Raw genomic sequence first — 13369 nt, 5'->3', positions numbered from 1 at the left:
ATATTTTACATCTGGTCAGGATGAAGTGGGGTTATCAGTTGAACATCTGTTAATGAAGACTAGACAGCTTTTTTATTTTGATGGAGGTGAGGGGAGTTAGAATGTATTCTAGATTTGTAGTATCTATTGTAAAACAAAGTTCTTCCTGATATCAGTCCTGAATAGTGCATCTCTGATTTGAAAGTTATGTGACTTTGTGTTGCTTGCCCCATTCCAGACCCGAGTTCCACTTTTTAAAAACAATTTGTAGGTCATGGGTGCTGTGGCTGAGCTGGCATTATTGTCCTTCGCTAGTTGCTCTTAAAAACGTCTTGGTAGTTGAGCTGCCTTCTTGAACGCTGCAGTCCTTGAGGTGCAGGCGCACACACAGTTGATATGAACAGGTTTTGACTCAGCAGTGAGGGAACGGAATTTCAAGTCAGGATGGCATGTGAGTTGGAGGCAAGCTTGCAGATAGTGGTGTTCCCAAGTATCTGCTGCTCTTGTTCTTCTGTACAATAGCAGTCAAGATTGGTAGAGCTTTTGGGGGTTTGGTGAGATGCTGCAGTGTTTCTTGTGGTGGTACGCAATGCTACTAAAGTTGTGGATAAGATGCCAAACAAGCAGACTGCTTTCATTTTGATTATGTTGACCTTTTTGAATATGGTTTGAGATGAACTCATCTAGGTAAGTAGAGGGTATTCCATCACACACTTGACTGATGCCTTTAAGATTGTGGACAGGCTTTTACAGGCAGGAGGCAAGGTACACCACAGAATGTTTAGCCTGTCACCTGTTCTTGTAGCCCCAGCATTTGATTGTGGGGGATTCAGCAATACCATGGAACATCAAGGGTCAATAGATAGATTCTGTGCTGTTGGAGGTGTTCAGTGCCTTGCAATTGTTTAGTATGAATATTAGTGTAACTTAGCCTGAGCCTGTATGACTCTAGTGTATATAGTCTTGTATGTACACAGGGCTCTGGATTAGTGGTGCTGGAAGAGCACAGCAGTTCAGGCAGCATCCATTACCTGAGGAATGGTGCTGAAAAATATCAGTAGTCAACTACAATGATTAACTTTTTTGAATTTGACTTTTGAATTAATGGACTTGATGAGCTAGCCTGAGCTGATAATGGACTTTCCCAAAAATCTGAATAAAATTGTTTATGTTACTTTATTTTTATAAACTCATGATGCACTTCCTGTGCAACTTCCCATCATGACTTAAATTCAATTACGTGTTTATATAATGCATGGGAATAGAAATTGGATCAACAATGGGATATTTTGGGAAAGGAAACTGGAAAATTGCAGAATTAATATCTTCTTATTCTTGAGCTCTCTGCCCAAAGCAAGTTCCTTAATGATGATTTGTTGAACCACTGCAATTGCTGTGATATTTTTCCAATGAATAGGGCAGAGAGGCAGGCCCGAAGTTTGCTGCAACTAGAATGGTGACTGAACTTTGTGTCATTGATGTTAATTTTAACCACATGGTGGCCATCTGCCCAATGGAGCTAACTAAGCCCTGGAATAAATACGTACCAATAAAAAGGAGAAAACCTGGTGTTTAAGAATGTTATGGCTAAATAAAGGAGTTTGAAACAAACAAGGGAGAGTTTGGGCCCTGCAGATATGTTAATTCAACTTCTCAATTTCTCTGGCAATGAATCTTTGCGCAAGGTTTGAACTCTGTGCTGTTGGTATTTATTTGTACTCTAGCCATCTAACCCACCAGCCCTGTACAGGTGTGATAGCATGATATCGATAAAAGAACACAAGAAAGTAAAGGTTAAATAAAATTATGGACAGGCACAGGAGAAAATCTCAAAAATTATTAACATGAGTAATGTCCTGTGCAAATACTATACAAAAAGGGAATTGTTAAATATGAGGTGAGACCTGAGGGGAGGGGATAGTCAGTTTGCAAAAGTTAGATGATATTTTTATAGGACCTTACTTCAATGATTATCGCTGGACAGAGGTAAATTCTGAAGTGAAAGTAAATGAGATATTATAATAAATAATAGATAAGTATTAAATAAATTAGTGAAACTAAGGAGTAAAAGATACTTGCAAGGATCCTGAAGGGAAATGGGAAGCTTTAGGAATTATATTTCAGTGCTCAAATTCATCCCCTCTGACAGAGGACAGAAGAATGATCAATGCAATTTTCTTCTCTCGCTCACTCTCTCTCTCTCTCAGGCAGTCTCTCAAGACGGAGGATGACTTAGTTCCACCCCAGAGTGGTGCATCCTCAGCAGTGTTTGGGACAGGGCCCAATAACCAGAGTTCTGAGGGGCTAGTCAAACTTGGGCCAGGGTGGGACAGGCCATGAGCAGCACAAGGGCCTGTGATATCTGTCCCTGGCCCTGAAGTGACTAACAATGGCCACAGCTGCCCAATGTCACTTTCAACCTTACATCAGACTGATGTTGGACTGAGTGGTAGTGTGGAGTATGGGATGTGGTCAAGGGCACTTAAATTGAGGTTGGATGATGGTTGCAGAGAATCTTGAAGAGCTCCTTCCAATGACATGGAAACACAGAAATAGATCTATTGATCCAATGCATCTATGCTGACCAGATGTTATACCTGCATTTATTGCTTCCTCTTTCATATTTGCACCACTCTGTGTGGAAAAGGTTACCTCTCCGGTCCCTTTTATATCTTTCCCCTCTCACCCTAAACCTATGCCCTCTAGTTCTGGACTCCCCCACCCCAGGGAAAAGGCTTTGTCCTTTGATCCTATCCATGCCCCTCATGATTTTATAAACCTCTATGAGGTCACCCCTCAGCCTCCGGATGCTCCAGGGAAAACAGCCCCAGCATGTTCAACCTCTCCCTTTCGCTGAAATCCTCCAAATCCTTGTAATCTTTTCTAAACCCTTTCAAGTTTCACAACATCTTTCTGATAGGAAGGAGACTAGAATTGCATGCAATATTCCAACATTGGCCTAATCAATGTCCTGTACAGCTGCAACATGACCTCCCAACTCCTGTTCTCAATACTCTGACCAATAAAGGAAAGCATACCAAACGCCTTCTTCACTATCCAATCTACCTGCGACTCCACTTTCAAGGAGCTATGAACCTGCACTCCAAGGTCTCTCTGTTCAGCAACACTCCCTAGGACCTTACTATTAAGCATATAAGTCCTGCTAGATGTTTTCCCAAAATGCAGCACCTTGCATTTATCTGAATTAAACTCCATCTGCTACTTCTCAGCCCATTGGCCCATCTGATCAAGATCCTGTTGTAATCTGAGGCAACCTTTTTTGCTGTTGTTTTATTCCCTGATTTGGTTCTGTACAGCCATCTGTTAATTTTGAATCTTTACAAAACAGTGGTTTGATTTCAACTAGAGTACTGTGTCCAATTCTGGACTACACAAAAGGAAAGCTGTGAAGGCTTTGGAAAGTGTGCAGGAAAGATTTATGAAATTGGTTTCAGTTATGTGGATAGATTACAGAAGCTGAGGTTGTCCTCCTTCGAGAGGAGCAAGTTGAGACATTTGATAGAGATGTTCAGTATGACATACAACCAAGGTAGAAAGAAACAGTTTCCATTGATAGGAGCGTTCAGAACTGGAGAGTACAGGTTACAGTGATTGTCACAAGCAATTTAAGCAAAATGAGGAGAAACATTTTTTAATGCAACAATTGGTTAAGATCCAGAATATACTGACTAAGAGTGTGGTGGAGGCAAATTTAAATGAAGTTTTCAAAAGATAACCCTTTGGGGGCGGGGGGAAGCCAGGTAAAGAAACAATTAGCTGATTTGTTTTTGCAGAATTTGGAAGGCTTTGGCAAGCTTAATTGCCTCCTTCAGTGTCGTAACAATGCTATGATTTTGTTATGACAGTGATAGTATTGAGCACTGCGATTGTTTCCATGTCTGAATAATCTAGATCTCAGGAACATTTTCTCAGCTTCAGCCAGTGTTCTTTTCCAGATTTCAGAAGGAAGCACTCCTGTCATCTTGCCCTTTGAGTCTGAGCTTTTCTTGCTCACCGTGTCTCATTGAGGCCTTCAACATCAATGCATTGGTACTGGTTTTTCCAGAGTATTACAGTTGTGTGATGTTCAGGTCTATCACTGCTGGGCTTGCCTATGAGACACCTGATGTTTCAGATCCAAAACTTCATTTAAGGTGACAGAAGATGCGTTGGTTCTTTTTAACACGGGGTGGCCACTGCATACTTAGTAATCACACAGTGCTGGTGGAGCAAGTTGACCATTGGCAGGAATAGCCGTGACATTTAGAACCAGGCTCCACTGTGCAGATGGGGACTAACGCAACGTTTCCTGTCAGAGTTTTCCCTACCCACTATCGCCTCATGCACATCCCACAATCAACAATCTTGAGAGCGTGCAGTCTTGCTTATTTGTTCCAGCTGAAATGGAGACGGTTCTCCATATCAATTAGCCAATACAAAGTCAGTAAAGACTTGTAGCTGCCACAGCCAGCTGGAGACGTCACAAATGGACAACCAGATTCCCCCAAGGCCCGTGTTGACTGCAATGGTCAACCTTTTCTCCTGTGATTTAAATGATCATGATCATTTGAAATTTGGTGTTTTTGTATTTGTCCTAATGAGTGAAATATAGGAACATTCAGCAGCATGTCTCTCTCTCTCTCTTCAGCAAGATCAACATTAACCTATTTAGTGAAAAGAAAATGGTGGAAATACATCAACAGGATAGATGTAACCTGAGCTGAAAACAGAATCTCCACTTCTCTCTCCACAGGTGCCACCTGACCTGAGTATTTGCAGTTTCAGTTTTGGTTATATTTGAGATTTCCAGTAGCTGCAATATTTTGCTTTTATCACTTCTGATGGTTCAGTTCCTTCTTCAAGTTTTGCCCATAGTTTAGGCTGTGTCACCAGGAGCTGGCATACCACAAAGTAGCTATTCTTGCTGCTTTGGGGAACGCTACAAATATAGCAACTCTTAATTCCTCAGATCAATTGAATAAATTCTTTCAGAGGGCGGCATTCTATCCCTGAAGCATTAACGGTATGACAATAGGAGTTGGGAATGTTAAAGGCATGGCTGGAAAAGCAGTCTGACTGGTGTTGCTCTCATGCAATTGACTAAGAACGGTGATGCTGTCAAATGATTAGACTTAGACCCAAGACTAGATAGCAGCTACCTTACTCCTATTCCTAAACCATTCGTTGCTTAGACCCAACTAATAACTACAAAGTCAGAGCAGATCATGCAATTCGTCTCACCTGGACTGATCTGTCTCAGTTATAATTGCTGACCGCTTTACATATCCCCAGATTCCAAGTGACCAAAAATCTATCGCAACTAGAAACATAATCAATGTTGGAACATCCACAATTCTCTGGGGTAGACATTTGTAAAGATTCACCAACCTGAGTTAAGAAGTTCCTCCTTGTTTAAGTTCTAAATGATTCACCCCGAACCTGAGACTGTGTCCCATGTTGTAGACTGCCCAGGTCCAGAGAGACAACCTCTCAATGTCAACCACATCAAATCCTTTAAGAATGTTAGATCACCTCTTATCTTTTTAAACTCTGGGGCATATAAGATCAATTTACTCAGCTTATCTTTCAATTGCACTCATTCCAGGGACTAATTTTGTTAACCATTGCTCTGTTCGGAATCGTGGGTCACAGTCAAAGGATATGGAGTAGGCCATTTAGGAATTGAGAGGTACCAGTGAAATCCCCTGCCACAGAAAGTGGTTGAGGCCAAACATTGGATGTTTCCAAGGAGTTAAATAGAAGTTAGAATCAAGGCTAAAGGGGTCAGAGGGTAAGTGAGAAAGTAGGAACAGGATACTGAGATGGATGATCAAGCATATTCATATTAAATCACAAAACAGGCTCAAAAGGGCCAAATGGTCCACTTCTGCTCCTATTTTCCACATTTTTATTGATGCTTATGCAAATTTATCCTAACTTAAGAATGGAGATCATATGGCACACTGTAGTCCAGACATAGTCTCACCAAAACTCTGTTTTAGATTAGATTAGATTAGATTAGATTACTTACAGTGTGGAAACAGGCCCTTCGGCCCAACAAGTCCACACCGCCCCGCCGAAGCGTAACCCACCCATACCCCTACATCTACATTTACCCCTTACCTAATACTATGGGCAATTTAGCATGGCCAATTCACCTGGCCTGCACATCTTTGGACTGTGGGAGGAAACCGGAGCACCCGGAGGAAACCCACGCAGACACGGGGAGAATGTGCAAACTCCACACAGTCAGTCGCCTGAGGCGGGAATTGAACCCGGGTCTCAGGCGCTGTGAGGCAGCAGTGCTAACCACTGTGCTTCCTCATTCTTGTGCCTCAATCCCTTTGCCAGAGAGCCAGACTGTCTGGCAATACTGTCACGATACGGTTGCCCTGATAAGTTCATCAGGATGCTGAGGCTGCTGTATTATTACATGTCTGCGACAGTAGTTAGCAACTATGGATTGGAATCTGAGCCCCTCACCGTGGAGATGAGCATCAAGCAAGGCTGCATCATTGCACTCACCCTGTTCACCACCTTCATTGCCACTATCCTCCATCTACTGCCCAAAGCCTGCACAAGCGAATTCAAGCCATTTATTGTATGGATAGCAGGCTGTTCAATCTTAACAGGTTCATGGCCAAGGGCAAGGTCTCCATGACCTCCAACTTGGAGCTTCAATATGTTGGTGACAATGCTATTGCAGCACACTCTATAGAAGATCTGCAGAGCATCTTGGATGGCTTTTCCAACAAATATACGCTTCTGGACCTTACTGTTAATGTAAAGAAGGCTGTAGTACTCCATCAACCACTACCCAACCTTCCCTCCACCTCTCCTACATTAAGTGTCAACAACCATTCCCTTGAAAACGTGAATCCCCTACCTTGGCAGCCTTCTCTCCTCCAAGGCCAACATTGATGCAGGAATACAACACCATTTGAGTTGTGCTAGTGTAGCCTAAGCCCAACTCAGAAGAGTGTGTGAAGCCATGACCGACAGGCCCAAACTAAACTTCCGGTATACAAAGCCGTTGTCTCTCCCATGCTGCTAACCAGAGCTGAAACGTGGAATACCTACAGTAGGCATGTTAAATCATTGGAACAGAGATGCCTATGAAAAAATCCTGAGGATCACTGGGTAAGACAGGCACACTAACACGAGCATCTTGGAGGCCAACAGGGCAAGCATCACCACCACAGTAATTCAGCAGCAACTCCAATGGACCAGCCATGGCATCGAATGCCCATCTCATCCCTCCTAAAACAGATCATGTATTGCAAGCTGATGGACAGTCAGTGTGCCCCTGGTAACCAAAAGAAAGGCTTCAAAGATAACATCTGAACCAACCTCATGAAATTCCACATCAACATCAACTGGGAGGACATGGCCATAAACCGGAATCACTTGAAAAACATTATCCAGCAGGTGCTATACACCACAAAAACTATCGCCGCTGTGAACAGAATCGACTCTTGCACAAAGAGAACATTGTGAAGGCCCACCCACCACCATCTCCACCCATCAGTACCACGCACCAATACCCGCTCTACAATAGAATCTGTGGGTCCCAGATTAGCCCCTTCAACCATCTGAAGACTGACAAATAGACCTCTGTACGGAGGACAATCATACTCACCCCGAGTGATCGCTGATGATGATTATCACTTTGCAATAAAAACCAACATGCCATTTGCCTTCTGTACCTGTATGCTAACTTTGTATCCATGGATACACCAAAATTTCACGCCTTTTGAAAATTTTTTTTTATTAAATTAGATTAGATTACTGACAGTGTGGAAACAGGCCCTACGGCCAAACAAATCTACACCGCCCCGCCGAAGCGCAACCCACTCATACCTCTAAATTTACCCCTTACCTAACACTACCGGGCAATTTAGCATGGCCAATTCACCTGACCTGCACATCTTTGGACTGTGGGAGGAAACCGGAGCACCCAGAGGAAACGCACGCAGACACGGGGAAGACGTGCAAACTCCAAGTGATGAACCTGATATTTACCCTGATTATGTTCAACTTCCTGCATTATTGCTCACTCACTTGCCTATGTGTCTTTGCAGCATCTTTGTTTCCTCACAACTTACATTCTGACCTTGCTTTGAACAAACAGAAAGATATGTTACTTGTGGCCCCTACATCAAAGTCATTCATTGTTTACAGGTTCCTTCTTCTGCTGGAAGTTGGATGCGACACTGAACTGGTCACTTCTCTTGTAAGCTATGTCACTGATTGCTCCAGTTTTCCCATTGAATAGTTAACACCTCCTTTGATACAAGTTTGTTGTTTATATATCCTTATTTTGTCCAATTGTTTAATTTCTGCTAGCAGGCCTATTACAATATTTTCTGACCATTGTTATTCTTAATCTCCACCCATACTGATTATACTTCCTAATTTTCTAATCGGAGACATTTTCTCATTATCCTTAATGATCCTTCAATAGCAGTACTGCTCACCCTCCTTTCCCATTGGTTGAAATGTATACTCTGAAATATTTATTTCCTAATCTTCATCACAATGTTACTTCCCATGTTGTTTGCAAACTCTCAATTCCCCAAACTCTTGCCATTTCCAGAAAATTCACCATCATGCATACAATATTAGATACGGGAACTAAATGAAACGTCTCAAAATTTGCAGATGACACAAGGCTGGGTGGGAGGGTGAACTCTGGGGATGATGCAGAGATGTTGCAGTGTGATTTGGACAGGCTGAGTGAATGGCTAAATGCATCAGATGCAGAAGAACGTGGATAATGCGAGGTTATCCACTTTGGTAGCAAAAATAAGAAGGCAGATTATTATTTGAATGGCTATAAACTGAGAGAGGGGACTGTTCAATAAGACCTTGGTGTCCTTGTGCACCGATTGCTGAAAGTAAGTGCACACATGCAGCTGGTAGTGAAGAAGGCAAACTACAAATTGGCCTTCATAGCGAGAGGATTCACACACAAGAACAAGGATGGCTTGCTGTAGTTATACAGGGCTTTGGGGAGGCCTCACTTGGAATACTGTATGCAGTTGTGGGCCCAACTGGTCTGGGGAAGAATATTCTTGCAAAGAAGGAGTGCAGTGAAGGTTTCCAAATTGATTGTTGGGACAGCTGACATATAAAGAAAGATTGGTGAATAGAACTCTAATTTATTCAGAGTATAGAAGAATTCTGGGGGTGGATGGAATCTCATAGAAACCTCTAAGAAGACTATATAAATCAAATGTAGGAAGGATGTTCCTGATGATCAAGGAGTCCAGAACCAGGGGTCATAATTTAATAATAAAGGGTAAACATTTTGTAACTGAAATGAGAAGTAATTTCTTCACACAGAGAGTGGTGAGCCTGTGAAATTTAAATCACAGAAAGTGGTTAAGGACAAAACATTGTGTTTTTAAGAGGGAGGTAGATTGAGCTCTTGTGATTAAAGGGATTAAGTGACTGAGGAAGGTGGTGGGATTAGGGTACTGAGCTTAATGGTAAGCCATGATCGCAACGAATGGCAGAGCAGGCTTAAGGGGTCAAATGGCCTACGCCTGCCTTCCATGTTTCTATGTTCAAACTGACTGCATCTTATCAGAACACATTCCCTTCCATGTCTATTCCTTTTCTGTTCTTTTACAAGGACAGTTCTCCGAACCCTTTATATCCATCACTCTACTGTGCTATCAAACATAGAACTGTACAGAACAGTACAGGCCCTTATGACCTCGATATTGTGCCAACCTCTTATTCTATTCTCAGATCAAACGAACCTACATACCCTATATTTTACTATCATCCACGTGCATATCCAAGGGTCACTTAAATGTCCCTAATGTTTCTAACTCTGGATGTAGGTTTGCTCACTGAGCTAGAAGGTTCGCTTTCAGACTTTTCATCATCATATAGACAACATCATCAGTGAGCCTCCAGATGAAGCAGTGGTGGCATGGCCCGCTTTCCATATGTGTTTAGGTTTCCTTGGGTTGGTGACATCATTTCCTGATATTTTTCTCGGGGTGGTAAATGGGATCCAAGTCAATGTGTTTATTGATAGATTTCCGGTTCGCATGCCATGCTTCTGGGTATTCTTGTGTGTGTCTCTGTTTCGCTTGTCCTTGCATGGATGTGTTGTCCCAGTCAAAGTGGTGTTCTTCCTCATCTGTATGTAAGGAGAGAGAGAGGGTCATATCTTTTTGTGGCTAGTTGGTGTTCATGTATCCTGGTGGCTAGTCTTCTGCCTGTTTGTCCAATGTAGTGTTTGTTACAGTTCTTGCAAGGGATTTTGGAAATGACATTAGTTTTGCTCATTGTCTTTCAAGGGTCTTTCAAATTCATTAGCTGCTGTTTTAGTGTGTTGGTGGGTTTGTGGGCTACCGTGATGCCAAGGGGTCTGAGTAGTCTGGCAGTCATTTCTGAAATGTCTTTGATGTAGGCGAAAGTGGCTAGGATTTCTGGACGTGTTTTGTCTGCTTGTTGGGGTTTGTTGCTGAGAAATTGGCAGACTGTGTTCATTAGGTACCCATTCTTTTTGAATACACTGTATAGGTATTTTTCTCTGCTCTGTGTGGTTCCTCTGTGCTGCAGTGTGTGGTGGCTCACTGGAATAATGCAATGATGCAATGCAGCTTCATTTGTGGGTGTTGGGCTAATTGCTTCTGTAGTTCAGTACTTGATCAGTATGTGTTGTTGTCTTGTAGATGCTGGTTTGAAGTCTGCTATTGGCTGTTTGCTCTACTGTGACATCTAGGAATGGCAGTTTACATGTACACCAAACACCACCAACTTCATCAGCAAGGATAATGTCGTCAAGCTAGTGGACCTACGTCTTACCACCCATTTCACTTTCAACAACAAAACCTACAGACAAATCAATGGAACGCCTGTGGGATCTCCAATATCAGGGTTCTTAGCAGAGGCAGTAATGCAGGGACTCGAACAACTAGCTCTGCCAACCATCCAACCCAAACTTTGGGTCCGCTACAGGGATGACACCTTTGTCATCACTACATGAAACAAATTAGAGGAAACCTTCAAGACCATCAATAATACCCTCACTGGCATAAAATTCACTACAGAGGAGGAAAACAACAATAAACTGCCATTCCTAGATGTCACAGTAGAGCGAACAGCCAATGGGGGAACTTCAAACCAGTGTCTACAGGGAAACAACACACACAGATCAAATACTGAACTACAGAAGCAATCACCCCAACGCCCACAAACACTGCATTAGAACGTTATTCCAACAAGCCACCACACACTGCAGCACAGAGGAACTATGCAGAGCAGAGGAAAATCACCTGTACAGTGTATTCAAAAAGAACGGGTACCCAATGAACACAGTGACAAATCCAAACAAGCAGACAAAACTCATCCAGAAACCCTGGCCACCCTCCCCTACATCAAAGACATAGCGGAAATAACTGCCAGACTACTCAGACCTCTTGGCATCATGGTAGCCCACAAACCAACCAAGACACTAAAACAGCAGCTAATGAACTTGAAAGATCCTATACAGACAACAAAAAAACTAATGTCATTTACAAAATACCTTGCTAGAACTGTAACAAACACTACATTGGACCAACAGGCAGAAAAATAACCACCAGGATACACGAACATCAACTAGCCACAAAAAGACATGACCTTGTCTGAGAATTCCTAGAAGCAAGGCATGCCAACCAGAACAGTATCAATAAACACATTGTCTTGGATCCCACTTACCACCCCTGAGAAAAATATCAGGAAATGACGTCACCACAGGAAATGGCATCACCAATCCAAGGAAACCTAAACACATAGATAGAAAGCATGCCATGCCACCAGTGCTTCATCTGGAGGCTCACTGAAGATGTTACCTAGTATGGTAACGAAACGTCTGAAAATGAACCTTCTAGCTCAGCGAGCAAACCTACATCCAGAACCTCAACCTGAGCTACAAATCTTCTCAAAACCCATTTTACTACCACTGCTGGCAGTGCTTCCATGCACCCACCTCTGCGTAAAGAACTTACCTCTGACATCTCCCCTAAACCTTTCTCCAATACCCTTAAAATCATGTCCCCTCAAGATAGCCATTTGCATCCTGGGAAAATGTCTCTGGCTATTCACTCTATCTATGCCTCTCATCATCTTGTACATCTCTTTCAAGTCACCTCTCAACCTTTTTTGCTCTAATCAGAAAAGCCCTAGCTCCCTCAACCTTTCTTCATAAGACATGCCCTCCAGTCCAAGCAGCATCCTGGTAAATCTCCTCTTCACTCTCTCTAAAGCTTCCATATCCTTCCTATAATGAGGCAACCAGAACTGAACACAATATTCCAACTGTTGTCTAACCAGAGCTTTATAGAGCTGCAGCATAACCTCACGGCTCTTAAACTGAATCCCCCTGCTAATGAAAGCCAACACACCATACACCGGCTTAGCAACCCCATCAACTTGGGTGGCAATTTTGAGGGATCTATGAACGTAGCTCCCAAGATCAGTCTGTTCCTCCACACTGCCAAGAAATCTGCTTTTAACCCTGTAATCTGCATTCACATTCAACCTTCTGAAATGAATCACTTCACACTTTTCCAGACTGAACCCCATCGGCCACTTCTCAGGGCCAAATCTGCATCCTGTCAATGTCCCCCTGCAACCTACCATAGTCCTCCAAACTACCCACTATTCCACCAACCTTTGTGTCATCGGCAAACTTATTAACCCACCCTTCCACTTCCTCATCCAAATCATTTCTAAAAAGCACAGGAGCAGAGGTCCCAGGTCAGAAACATGCGGAACACCACTGGTCACTGAGCTTCAGGCTGAATACATTACATCGACTACCTCATTCTGTCTTCTATGGGCCAGCCAATTCCATATCCAGACAGCCAGATTTCCCTGTATCCCATGCCTCCTTACTTTCTGAATGAGTCTACCACGAGGAACCCTATCAAATGCCTTGCTAAAATCCATATATACCACATCCACTGCTCTACCATCATCAATGTGTTTTGTCACATCTTCAAAGAATTCAATAAGGTTTGTGAGGCATGACCTGCCCCTCACAAAGCTATGCTGACTATCTCTAATCAAACTATTGCTTTACAAATAATCATAAATCCTGTCTCTTAGAATCCTTTCCAATAATTTGCCCACCACAGACACAAGACTGACTGATCTATAATTCCCAGGATTATCCCTATTCCCTTTCTTGAACAAGGGAATAAAATGTGCCACCCTCCAATCACCTGGCACTACTCCAGTGGACAGTGAGGATGCAAAAATCATTGCTAAAGGCGCAGCAATCTCTTCCTTCACTTCCCGTAGTAATCTTGGGTATGTCCCAGGGGACTTATCTATCCTCATGTTTTTTCAAAATTTCCAGCACATCCTCCTTCTTAACATCAAC

Source organism: Chiloscyllium punctatum, chromosome 49 (genome assembly GCF_047496795.1).
Source record: "Chiloscyllium punctatum isolate Juve2018m chromosome 49, sChiPun1.3, whole genome shotgun sequence".
NCBI lineage: Eukaryota > Metazoa > Chordata > Chondrichthyes > Orectolobiformes > Hemiscylliidae > Chiloscyllium > Chiloscyllium punctatum.
Note: the sequence above shows the minus strand (reverse complement) of the source record.